The following is a 13,223-nucleotide window of genomic DNA, read 5'->3' as shown; positions in this document are numbered from 1 at the left end:
CTGAATCTGATATATCTATATTCATTTAATTTCATACACGAGATTGACTTTGTAAACAATCTTAGCCAGATATGGGGACTATATTCATCATGTCTACTCTCAATTATTTGAGGTTAAGAACATTAAAGACAGAATGATGTTTATCCTCATGTCTTGACCTATTCTTGATCGACGGAAAGGAAAAACTCAGTACCAAACCATACTGAAAATCCATACGTTATATCAGGCGTGGAGATGATTTATTCATCGTGTTATACTTACTTTACTTTTTCTATTTTATCTTCCCGGATGTGAAATTTTATGAAAAACTTGTCATGTGTTTCTAGAAAAGATATTGACGCCCTCTATATCGATGCATCCGCTTTTTACTCTGTTTTAGTAAACCCAGGGATACTTAATTTCTTGTGTTTATTTGATCGTGCTAGTTTTTTATTTTGTGTTTTGTGTTGAGTATTTACATTTTCCTTGTCTGGTCGTTTTCCTTGATCATGTTCCTTTTTATTACCGTTCCAATCCCTGTTCCCTTGATTTCCGTTTTGAGATGGTATTCCGTATTCTTTTAGATATAAAGTGAATTAAGCGTCGTCAAAACGTGACTTCCATCGATATCATATAGTAAGATTTTAAATATTAGTAATTCAAAATAAACTTCTCCAAATGTTAATTAAAATTATAGAAACTGATCGGAATTTGTCGTCCCAGAACACAATCAACTGTTTTTATGTGACTTGAACTTAAAGTGACAAATCCTTGTAAATAAATTCTAACATATAGTTACATGCGTTAACAGATACAATGTATCTCAAGTACCTACATTACATAATTTTCTTTAATTAAAACCGAGGAATTTATCAACAGCACATGTGCAGTGTAGGTGACATGGTTTTAACAAGAGGAATGAATAAAAAAAAAACTGGCTCGGACCAGTCTAAAAAGGTACAAACTCGACAACAGACCCGAAACATTGTTGTCAGGTAAGACTGTGGTGTCCCCATTTGAGAATCCTAGCGCGCTCACATCTGATATGGATAGTGCCGACAATACCAACAAGGAGTACCTAATCACACATTCAGTCTGCTGACCATTTATTCCAGCACAAAATTTCTGAATATTTCAAAGTGATCAAACCATGTTTTATCACTTTAAAAGATATATTTGACTACAACGATGACGATCTACATTGTATATATCAAAATGTAGAATTAAAATTGTTGTTTTATTTTTATTTTATTTTTAAAGTCCTCCTAACTTTTAAAAAAAGAGTTCGTTCACTGGACCTGAAGATTTTACAAATCAAAATAAGAGGAAGGCACGTCAGAATTCACATAATTACTTCAATTTCACAAAAAAATATACTTTATGAACTATAACAAACATATAAACAGTCATGTTAGAATGCATACTAAATGATACACCCCAATTATCGGACATTTTTCTTTTAATGACGAATTCCTAATCAGATTCCCTAATTTAACAAAATTATAGTCTAAATACATAACTTTGAAATTTTGGTTTACTTTCGATCTCCTTATTTATTTAGAAAAATATATTGTCCTGTCTTTAATAAATTTAAGATTTTAGTACAGAGATTTATCTAAGTCCATCGACTCTAAAACCGGGAGAGCAGAGTAACTGCCGAAAAAGTATTAATTATATCCTCTAGAATTTACAAAAGCCTTGGAATGTTTCGTTTCTAAAAAAAATACAGATTTTATTGTATAAAAATACAGTTCACCTACCTAGAATAGTCTGAAAGACTTTGGGTCTTGTAAGAAAAGCCTATTTTACTATGATGATTGGGGTTGCGGTCTTATGTATCCTTACGGATCTTGCACGACCGCCTGTAAGTAGTTGCAGGTAGCGGCTCCCAGCCTTCGGGACACCTAATCGAAGAACTCAGTCAGAGTATGTCCTACTAGCGGCTGGGCTGCTCTGTTGACGCTCTGGTCTACTCCAAGACCCCATGTGGGTCCGAGAGCGTTTCCCCGCTCTAACTATTTGGAAGTACGTCAACGTGTAGAACGAGTTGAACTACATGATGATTGGGGGTTTGTACGGTCTTTACTATCCTTACGGATCTCGCACGACCGCCCCTTACCGAAAATCTGTTAGTAATGCCAGTTAGTAGTAGAAGGTAGCGGAGCCCAGCCTTTGGAATACCTGACCGAAGAACTCAGAGTATGTCCTACTAGCGGCTGGGCTGCTCTGTTGGCGCTCTGGCCTACTCCCAGATCCCACGTGGGTCCGAGAGCGTTTCTCCACTCTAACTGTTTGGGAGTACGTCAACGCGTAAAGTGAGTTGAACTACAGGCTCGAGCTTCCCTTTTACAAGATTGACTGAACCAATATATCTGTGTTAGCCAATCGGCTTGGTTGTTCTGTTGATAATGAATGATGCATCGAATGTACAGTGCAATACAAATGTATACAGTCAAAGTGCAGCTGTGATAGAAAGACACTAACTTTTAAAGAAGCTTAGCTGTCTTTTACCATCTGTCTGTATGGGGAACGAGAGGTATATAACAATGGTATATGTTTATATTCTTATAAATCGAATTCAACTCATGTATATAACATCCCCCCAGCACAAAGAAAAATGCCCATTTTTCAATTAAGTTGAATTTAGATTTCAGCATAGCGAAGCGAAAATACAAAATGCATATATAAATATATCAAACAGATCTCCATATCATCATGTTTCATAAACATTTAGAGAAAAATAGAAGAATCAATAAAAATCAACCTTTAAGGAAGTAATTAATAACATATTTTTTTAATAGATTTTTTAAATATATATATTTTTTTAATTTGTCTTTTTTCTCTACCAATAGAAAATTTAAACATGTACAAGGAGCTATTCGTTTCCGTCTATTACAAACAATGAAAGCTTACGTGCTCATTTATAAAGAGGCAGAGAGTTGAGATCGGAATTCCAACAGTGTTGAGATAACGGGAAATTAGGTCGCCGCCCATAGACGATTTCAAAAGGAGAAAACCCGAGGCTGATATTTACGGTGTTATTCATTGAAAATAGCACTGGTGGTAAAACATTTTCCCAAGGTTAACCTTGTTCAATATAGAGTGTCATACGCTCTCCCATTGTCCTGTGTTGCCGTTCACACGCTCCTAGGCAATGGTTAGAAAAGTTTGGCGTGAACTCCTGTTGTATGTCTAGTAATCGGCAAACCTCCTTTGTGCACCTACTTATACATTCTGATCCTAAGTCACTGATCAGAATGTCGAATACACCAAACTGTGTTATCATTTTGAAAATCACTTCAGCAACTGATATTGAATCTGCAGACGGAAAAAGCTTCTGCGAAAATGAATTTGCTGAAAATGTCGACTGCAGTACATATGAATGTATTTCCTTTTGAAGAAATTGGGACGGGTCGTATATATCGATTTGAACGACTTGAAATGGAGAGTCTGGCGTGCGATATGCTGTGATTTTTTTTTATTTTGCACTCACTTTAGTCATTTTTCGCTGCTGACACTCTGGAAAACTTTTGATGTAGTCCGACACTTTTTGTGCTAGTTTCGGAAAAAAAGTATTTCTCCTTGACTAAATCAATGGTGTACTACAATCAGGATCACTCGTTTTCGGAGTACAGGCCTTTGTCTTGTCGTCATTACTTGAATTGTCAATTTCGTCACAGTGATTGTTACTTTCTTCAAAAGCACCAGATTCAATGTGAGAAATGTATACTTGTAATTTGCTTTTTCGACGTCGACAAAGTTTCGACTTTTTCAAATCTAGTATATTGTCACATTCCGTATTTGCGTCATACATCGAGTCAGGATTCAAGTCGGTTTTGATGGTTGAAGGTGGTTTCTATAAAGCTGGTTTCACTACACAAAAGTTATTTACCTGCTCTGTATCACTAGAGTTATAATGTAAAGTAACTGGAAATTTATTTCCATTTTCCACAAAGATATCACCAACAATCTCCTTTTGATACGGAAAGTATGGGTCCTCAATGTTTGGACTAGAAAATTCATTCTGTATTTTTTCAGGATTTGTGTTACGTGACAGAGCGTCAGCCACCTGCGTTTCCTTTACTGGCTTCTATCTTATTTCAAAACTGTACTGTTGTAGAATGGCTATCCAACTTTCATAAATAGCACCTTTTAATTGTTTTTCGAACAATGGTTTCAACGCTTGGTGGTCACATTCTATAATAAAGCGTCTTCCGCGCAAATAAAACGAACAGTCAAGAATTGTTGTGACCATACCTAACAGATCGAGCTTCGTTGGTCCGTACGACTGTTGCCATCTACTAAGTGATTTTGATCCATACCGATTAACTCTGCGTAATTCAATGAACAAAGAACATAACCTATTCCTTTTGCAGACGCGTCAACACCCAGATGAAACCGAACGTCCTTAAATGGAAATGCTAAAATAGGTGATAAAACGAGCAATGATTTCAAAGCAATAAAAGAGGTTTCTTGTTCTGAAGTTCAACGGAAGTGCATATTCTTCCGTAAAAGTCTAGTCAGTGGTTCAATTGTCACACTAAAATTATCAATACACTTTTTAAACCAGTTAAAAGACCGACTACACGTCTCAGTTCACGTACCGATTTAGTCGAGGGTATTTCTTGAATCGCTGTATACGATCAGGAGGTGGCCTAAAAAAATACATGAATCTCGTGCAAAAGTACATTTTCTAGGTCATAACTTCAAACCAGCCTACTCTAAGAGAGAAAACACATTATTCAAGTCATCCAAATGTTGTTCAAAAGTTTCCGATGCAATTAGTATGTCATCTAAGTAACACAAACACATTTTCAAAGTGGAAGCCATGTACTACTTTGTCCATCAGAAGTTGGAAAGACGATGATGATCATTTTAAGCCCATCGGTAACCTGAGAAATTTGAAAGTACCATAGTATGTGTTGATAGCGGTAAACCGTTGACTATCTGAATGAATCGGTTGCTGAAAGAATCATGAAGACATATCAATAGAGGTTAGAAAATTCGGTGATTTCTTGGAAAAAGATTCAGTGAGGTCCTGCAGGTCTGGAATCGAGTAGCAAAAATCTTGTACTTGGCTTTTCAAATAACGAAAATCTATACTGCAATGAACTCTTAATATGTCGTTCATCGGAAACTTTCGTTGGTTTAGTAAGCTTAGATACTAGTACAACAGGGCTTGTTATTCGTACACTCTCGAATTCCTTCACTGGTGCAATAATGTTCTGACGTAATAGTTCATCAAGGTGCTTGCGTAGGGCCTTTTTTTATCGGGAGGTAAACGGTATGGTCTCTGGTACTTCGGACGATTATCCGGTTTTCCTATGATGCACTAAATTGGTGTAACCTAGATCTGGATTCTTTGGACTCTTACAATTAAAATTTATAGAGTCATAATTCTGTCGAGATGTAACATTTATTGAGCTTCCAGTATCAACTAACGCAGCTATATTTAAATCGTACACGTTACGTGCGCTCGTATCTACAGTGGTAACACAATGTTACGACGTTTTTGGGGAAAATCAAAGGACAAAGGAAATGTGGACGCTATTTTTCTTTGATAAAAAGTTGTCTGATCAGAATTACCACGAAAAATATCACAACTTTCTGTGACTAATGATCAACTGCACCATGCAATCTAGAAAAGCTTTGAACAACTCAGTCTGATGTTTATATTGTATTAAAAATTATGAAATTGCTTTTATAAAGAAATAAACAAGATAGCAATACTATTATTAGTAATCCTCTTGAAATAAATTAACATTAAACGTTATTTTATTGTAAGTGACTTTTGTATTTGTGTCATATTCCCATGTCCTTTCTTTTTCTAAAGACATATTTAAAATATTTGTGTCGGTGCCTCATTCAGTAATATTTTTGTTTGTTTCTCTCCTGTTGGAAGCTTTCATGGGGAGGAAACACAAAAAAAAAATGTTCCTGCCATGGTTGATGTGCTGTGTATATAACATAACATTTCCCCATATCCTTTCTTTCTCATGATAGTTTGTTTTTCACCGAAACCGTGTATTAACGTTATCAGTAGGAAAACTGTGATGGTAAAATTAAAAAAAAAAGGTTTTCATAGGCCTAGTTGCGAATATTTTTATAATCAAAAACTTTCAGCAACATACACGTATATTTAATTTAATGGTTAATCTAGATGTGTGTCTTTTACTATAAGAATGAAATTTTCGAAACCGCACTGGTGATTTTTTTCTTAAAAAATACGACAATATCACATTTTAATTGTTGTTTTGAATAAAATTCTAACTTGATAATGCGAATTGTAGCTGTTAAGTGTAAACTCATGCGAAAAAATCGCCAACCACACTTACGGAACGTCGCCTTTACCGTTATTGAAAACGTGATTTTTATGGCGTTGTGACAATTTGTAAGATTTGTAAAATATGCTGTTGTAAGAGTAATAAGAATCAGAAATTAAAAGTCTAGGACTTAATGAAAAGCAGAGAAAAATAACATTCAGAAAACAGTTGTTGTTGGAAAACGGAATGTAGCAATAATATAAAAATAAGACGTGAGCTTTGCATAAATTGCCGTAATGCTGCGAAAAAGAGCATGTGTGACATTTCGTAAGACTCAATAAAAGTTCTTTTGTAAAACTCTGTTTTTCTTTTAAAATATGTTGAAATTTATGATTTTGAGTACAATAATATTACTTAAATGTAAAAAGAATGTACCTCTGTCCATATATGATACCCCTTTTCTTTGTTTAAATTAATGTACTAGCTCTGTGTGTTCTGTGGGACAGTTTTGTCCTTGGTATTTTTGAACAATTGCTGGGAATGAGGTCACCATGACGTCAAAATAAAACAACATTAAAAAAACGTGGATATTTGCCATTTAAAAACAATTGTTTTATTATAAAAAAACAAATTTTCCATGTCATTTTTAAATCATTCATGCGACTAAAAATGTTACCTGGGACAGCTGAACAATTACAGATTTCAACATTTTTAGGATGTATATATATGACAACAGCGCTTTATTTTGACATTTATCCAGCTAAATATATTGCTACACCCATATTCTTCAAGAATAATTCATAATTCAATAGATTACTACAGCTTAATTTGTTTTGTCGCATTTTTATCGGTCGATTACGCCGCTATTTTGAAACAAGTACGAAGAGCGCGCGTTAAGTAAATACTTTCATAGGCATGTACAAGAATTTGGACTTTACCTCTTTATCTGAATCAGTATAAACTGAAGTTTCAACGGAAAATAAATCACTGACATCTTGAACTTTTGAAGAATTTGCAGTTAAGTGATGTCTTTGTCGGTTCGGAGAAGGAGATCGCTTTCTGGCTCTTAAGATTGACTGCCCGAGGGAGCGTGCCCTGTGTCCCTCGGGGTTGTGGAGTTTAAATTTAGACACAGAAATGCGGAATGGCCGTATTGGTTGCACAATTGGCACCTAACATTAGTATTTGGCTCTCCTATGCCATTCCATATGCAATTCCGTTGTATGTGATAGGCACCGGCACACTTATTGCAAGTGAATATTTCTTTTTGTTCAGTTTTACGCATTAGTGTGCGTTGTTCCCGAGCATGTTCGGTATTTCGCTCGGTTTGGTAATTATTTGCTGGTCTCCTTTGGGAAAGTTCATTTTGTGCCGTAAATTTGTGTACCATGATCGTTAAATTTGTCACGTGTTCCTTCAACTCTGTAATTTCAGATTTCGTGTCATATGTTTGTTGAGATGTACTTTGCCCAGTTTTGTTTTGTGGAATAGCCGCGGCTACACTTAACTCCCTGTGAATTCTGTATCCACACGCCTCTCTAATTTTGGCTGCGGAGAGTGCACTTGCACTAGAACTGTGGTTACCGGCCCTTACAAAGAACGCAAGTTTTTCTGGTAGACCCTTCACAAATTTACATAATATTTCATGATCTGGTTTTGACAAAAGTTGTGCTTTTTCGACAAGCTTGCAGTGATAATATTCCAATGACTGAGATGGAGATAATTTGAGATTTTCGAAAATTTCATTTTCCATTAGAACTGATGGGTTATTCCAACTCAAATTGACATATTTATTTTTGAAAAGACTCTCAAAAATTTCCCAGGTCTTTTTGTGACTTTTGTCGAGAGAATTAAACCATGTCACGGCTGGTCCCGTAAGGTGCAAATGAAACGCTGCAATTCTACGCTGGTGATTCCCAGCGTGTATGTTGAGTAATGCTGCATATGAATCAAATTCATTCAGAAAAACTGAACCATTTCCATGCGGGTAACCCCCAAATTTCTGCACACAGCTAGTTTTTCCATGATTGTTGTTCTTGTCATATTACTTTTGATAAAGAATGTTACTAAGAGAACAGGGATTACTATCAATGTGAATATATAATTGATTAAAACATTACATGATCAGTACTTCCGACTTCACAGTAAAATTTTTAGGAAATTGAAACACAATGACGATCAGACGAAAGTTCGTTTTGATAAAATGTGTTTCATCTTTGAATGTGAACACTCAGCAGTCCGGGCCAAGTGCATTTTTATGAATTTATAAAATGAATATAGTTTTGATATCAATGCTCCGCTGTCTGGCATTTTTTTCCCTGTATATACATGTATGCAAGGGAATCTATAAGAATTAAAACAAAAAGCAGAAAGTAAACAAAGGAAATCGCGCGAGCCCCATATTTACAGTTATCGCGGTTGTGTACGAGTCATTATTCTAGTCTATCAGATAGCCTAAGAAGAGATATTCTGGTTTATCCTTTGTCAGTAACGGGTAAAACAGTGGCCAAAATATTGGAAAATCGTACATAGTTGTAACCATATTGACATTAATGTTTGAAATGAATGACTCCGACAACCGCCAATTGGGGAAAACAGACATACACAACAAAGAACATAAAGTAACTAAAATCATACATACAAAGAAACAAAAGTAAATGAGCAACAAAAGTTTTGTTTTATTAAGATTTTAATTGATCCACATGTTGTGCATATGAAGGTCGCTAAGTATTGCATGTACAGGTACACGTATTTCACTACCGTCTGCAAGTTTACATAATAAAATATGTCCATCCTGACAATAATAGAGCGATTTTATCAAAGACATCAACGTATGGGGAAATATACGAGGAACTCAGATGGACAAGACTTCGGAAACTGCTTTTATCATGGCTATTAGTTGAAATTCTTATACGGGGATAGGGTGTGAGTAGTGGTCACGACTAATAAAGGCTATATACACAGACACTTGTGAAAATTTATTAATGGGTATGCCTGTGTTGTATAATGAGGGAACATTTAGGAAAATGAAAACACCATTTCGAGTTTGAATTGCTTTGTCGCAATACACAAGTCATATAGTAGCGAGCGCCGCGAAGCGGTGTGAGCTCTACCGTTATTACGTGTACTTTCTTAATTTCCCTTAAGGTTCCACAATATACTTACAAAAAAGTCATGTACCGGAAGTAACAAAAAGTGACTGTCCTTACGGAGAAAATCCATCATTTCCTTCAATCAAACAAATAAAAATAAATAGGTTAAAATTACGTTTAAATAAAAATAAATTCATCTTTTCTGATAGTTTTCAAGTCTTTTTTTCTAATTTGTTTTACTTATTGAAAGAAGTGAATGTTATGTTTATAAAAACTTCGGGAAACATGTGGATGTACGTACGTGTATCTCCGCTGCTCCGCTGTTGCTGTTATGTAGTACAAGGAAAAATCCCGAGTACAACTTTCGATACAAACTCGGAACACGATTGACTGTTTCTTTTTTTATCAATTCCAAAACAAAAAGGAACCAGTCGAAAATATTGTACGATGTAGGGTTATGCAACCCAGGATACCAAGATGGCGGTTCCACCAAGTAGGTGTAGAATTGCGAGGTAAAAGTGTGATTTCTCTTAACTCCATGCATATATCAAGCTGGTGTTGGGAACGAACATTTATATGTACCTAGAGATTGTGCCTCTTTATTTTTTATTGCTGTACAATGAAGCATATTACCGAAATCAACAGTTGAAATTTTGGTTATAATGGGGAGTAACGGAGAGTTCCAACGACAAATTTTGTCGGAAAAGAAATTTCGGAATAACATCTAATATCTTCGTATAATTTCACTTTCGTGACAATATCTATGGCTTCTTAACTGTATAGAAACATGTTACTACTAAATTTTGTCGCTTTGAAACCATCAGTAAAGATCAATATATTTTGCGTTTGTTTATAAATTGTCCCCCTTTGTAAATGTGCCAATTAATGGTACCAGTATCGTATTGCATATCCCTGAGCGGGTGTACGTGAAAACATGGATGCTATAAAAACAGTGCATTTTCTTTTTGCCTCTCTACAAACTAATGTTTTGTCAAAAGATATCAACAATGACTTATAAAATAGAGCAAATATCACACTGTAAGATGAAGAACTTTTTTTAAAAGAAAATCTAACATAATATCATAAAAATGTTCCACTGAAAAGGTAGGTTTGGTAAGTGCAAAACGAAAGTGAAAGTAGGGAAAATGGCTATTTATAGTTCAAGACTACTTTTCTGTCCGATCTTCGTGGACTCACCCTATTTTCTTTGCGGGAAATTATTTTTTCACATGTCCTTAGAAATGCTACAGAAGTGAAAGTTTTATTGAATCAATTTACATATTTTTAAAAAAAATCCTAAAAATATGCACTTCACTACAGAAGTCTATGGGAAAATCAATACGATACTGAGACCTAATGCCTTCAGCTCAGACAGAGTTGTCTGTCTTAGTGGTCGTTAATGAATTACTTTGAACAATTAATGTTAAAATCATGATATTTACATTTATATGGATAATATATATTTTTTGATTTTCTGTAAAATGTTTTTTTAGTGTCGAATCATGTAGTACTATTGATAATTTTGCATATCAAAATAGTGCATAATACCATTTGATATGTTCACATTGAATTTAAAGGTATTGTTAATAAATCGGATTGGTTGAACAGTCTAATTACGCTAAGAAGTTCTGCTTACATGATAATATCTGTTGGACTGGTATTTACGATGCAGACTGATGCTTCTCACTGGCTTATGTAAGTGTTGGTATGTTTCCTTTAAATAAATGATTTTCCTACTCTTTAATTAGTATACTATTTTACTGTGTTTCAGGTCTTGTGTGGAGAAGATAAACTGTGGAATAGCATCGCCAAATTGTGGACATATTTGTGATGAAGTTTTTTTTTATATCTGAATAAATATAGAAGTTGAATATATATTTATGAATGAATTTTAGACTACATTAGACATGATAAGTATTAATTGAATGAATCTTGGTGTAATCATGAGACTTATTTTAAAGCAAACCTAAAAAAATCAGTCTTTTTAAAAACTACAAGAGTTAATTTTAAAAGGAAAATAATCAAGCTGACTTTATGTTTTATTTTAAAAATCTCCAGTTCTTGAAGTACTTTTAGGAAAACCATTGACACCAACTGAAGTCGATACATTCAATTTCATGAGACAATAACACGTTCATGTTGTGCAATGTCTTGGAAAGTGTAATTTACTCCTGAGTCCCAGGGCAAAGGCTTAATATGCAGAAAACACCTAATAAAACTTGTACATATATAGTTGGTATTCGCATACATATTTGTATATATATGCATCATTTAACCTGTGTACTCAACATGTTGACTTCCTGATTACATTGCTTCTTAAGTTTGTATTTGATTATTTAAGGTACTGTCATTATATCTCTGAAAGAGGAAATAAAGGCACGAACGAATAATAAAGGAAAAGAGCCTGTTTATAATATATAAACCGAAACAAAGACAGAATGTGCTGACACAAAAAATTGTCAATTCTAGTAGTCTTCAAGATGTACACCTAAAAACTGTTATCATATCCTACACAAATTCTCAATAAAGATGTACTTGATTTTTACCCATATATGTCCCCTTAACGTCTATGATAAAGCCGAAATACATCAATCGTGGACTCAGTTAAATTCAAAGGTTGGATATATCTTTTTTAGAGACTACTTACTATTAGAAATATAAAGTCCATGTCTTATTGGGTTAAACAACTGAGTAGCAAAATAAGTGTAAAAGTTGCATGATCAAATTATTAAAAAAAAAAAAAAAAAAAAAAAAAAAAAAAAAAAAAAAAAAAAAAAAAAAAAAAAAAAAAAAAAAATTGATGCTGAATTAATTGAATGTTTATATGCACAAAATGAATGAAGTGAAATGTATTGTGATGCAGGGCGTTTCAGTAACCCTGCATCCAAATACATTCCATTCACTTAGTTTGTGTACATAATCATCCAATTTTTAATTCAATACCAGACTGTTAGAACAAAACCACTTTGCGAAGTAAATACGCCCCGTGCAGGTCCGGGTCTTAAAAGAATAGGCCTGCAGCAGCGCTAAGCTTGTCGTAAAAGGCGACTAAATTGTGCTCAGAAACCTTAGCCAGGGGCTAGGGCGCTCTGCCTACAGAGCAACTGGGATGTGTGCTCCAGGTGGTGGAATGGGGTACCCCTGGCGTGTTACATGCTGGGGTTGTCAGGCTATAATACGGAAAACCTGACCGCAAACCATAGTGGTGCACCGTGTAGGGAAAGATGCCACGTTCCTCGCACGTTAAAGAACCCTACTGTGGTATTCTCCCGGAGTAGGAACCATAGGCTAAATTGCCCGACCCTACCCATCTCTCCCTATTTCCAGTGGCAATCAAAATTTGTCGACCCCATTGTCCTTGTGTCCCATCCCTTTTTCATTTCATCATCATTTCATGTTCATTTTATCATCAATTTCATGTTCATCGTCTGAATATAGCTGAAATATTGCTGCTCGGACGTTAAACCCCAACAAACAAACAAACAAACAAAGTAACTACAAAAAATCAAATATTTGAACGACAGGCATGAAAGAGTAATCAAGGAAACCAAGGTTATAGCGGTAATCAAAAGAATGTAATCCAGGGACAAAGACCCGACATGAAAAACAGACATACACAACAAAGAACATACAGTAACTAAAATCATACATACAAAGTAACAAAAAGAAATGAGCAACTCGGACTCCACTAAAAACTGGGAGCATGGACCAGGTGCACCGGTAGGGTAAAATAGGAATATTGACAGCTATCTTTTAGAAACATTTGTCATATGTATTGATTAAAATCCTTATTCATGTAAAGAAGCATGACTATTTATAACTAGTCTATGTCACAGGATGTTAGAAAGGCGAATTGTATATACTACCCTGTCAAATAGTAATGATAAAG

The sequence above is a fragment of the Perna viridis genome, chromosome 2, assembly GCF_037379345.1.
Source record: "Perna viridis isolate PV_CMFRI_1.1 ecotype Kerala chromosome 2, ASM3737934v1, whole genome shotgun sequence".
Classification (NCBI taxonomy): domain Eukaryota; kingdom Metazoa; phylum Mollusca; class Bivalvia; order Mytilida; family Mytilidae; genus Perna; species Perna viridis.
This window is presented reverse-complemented; position numbering follows the sequence as displayed.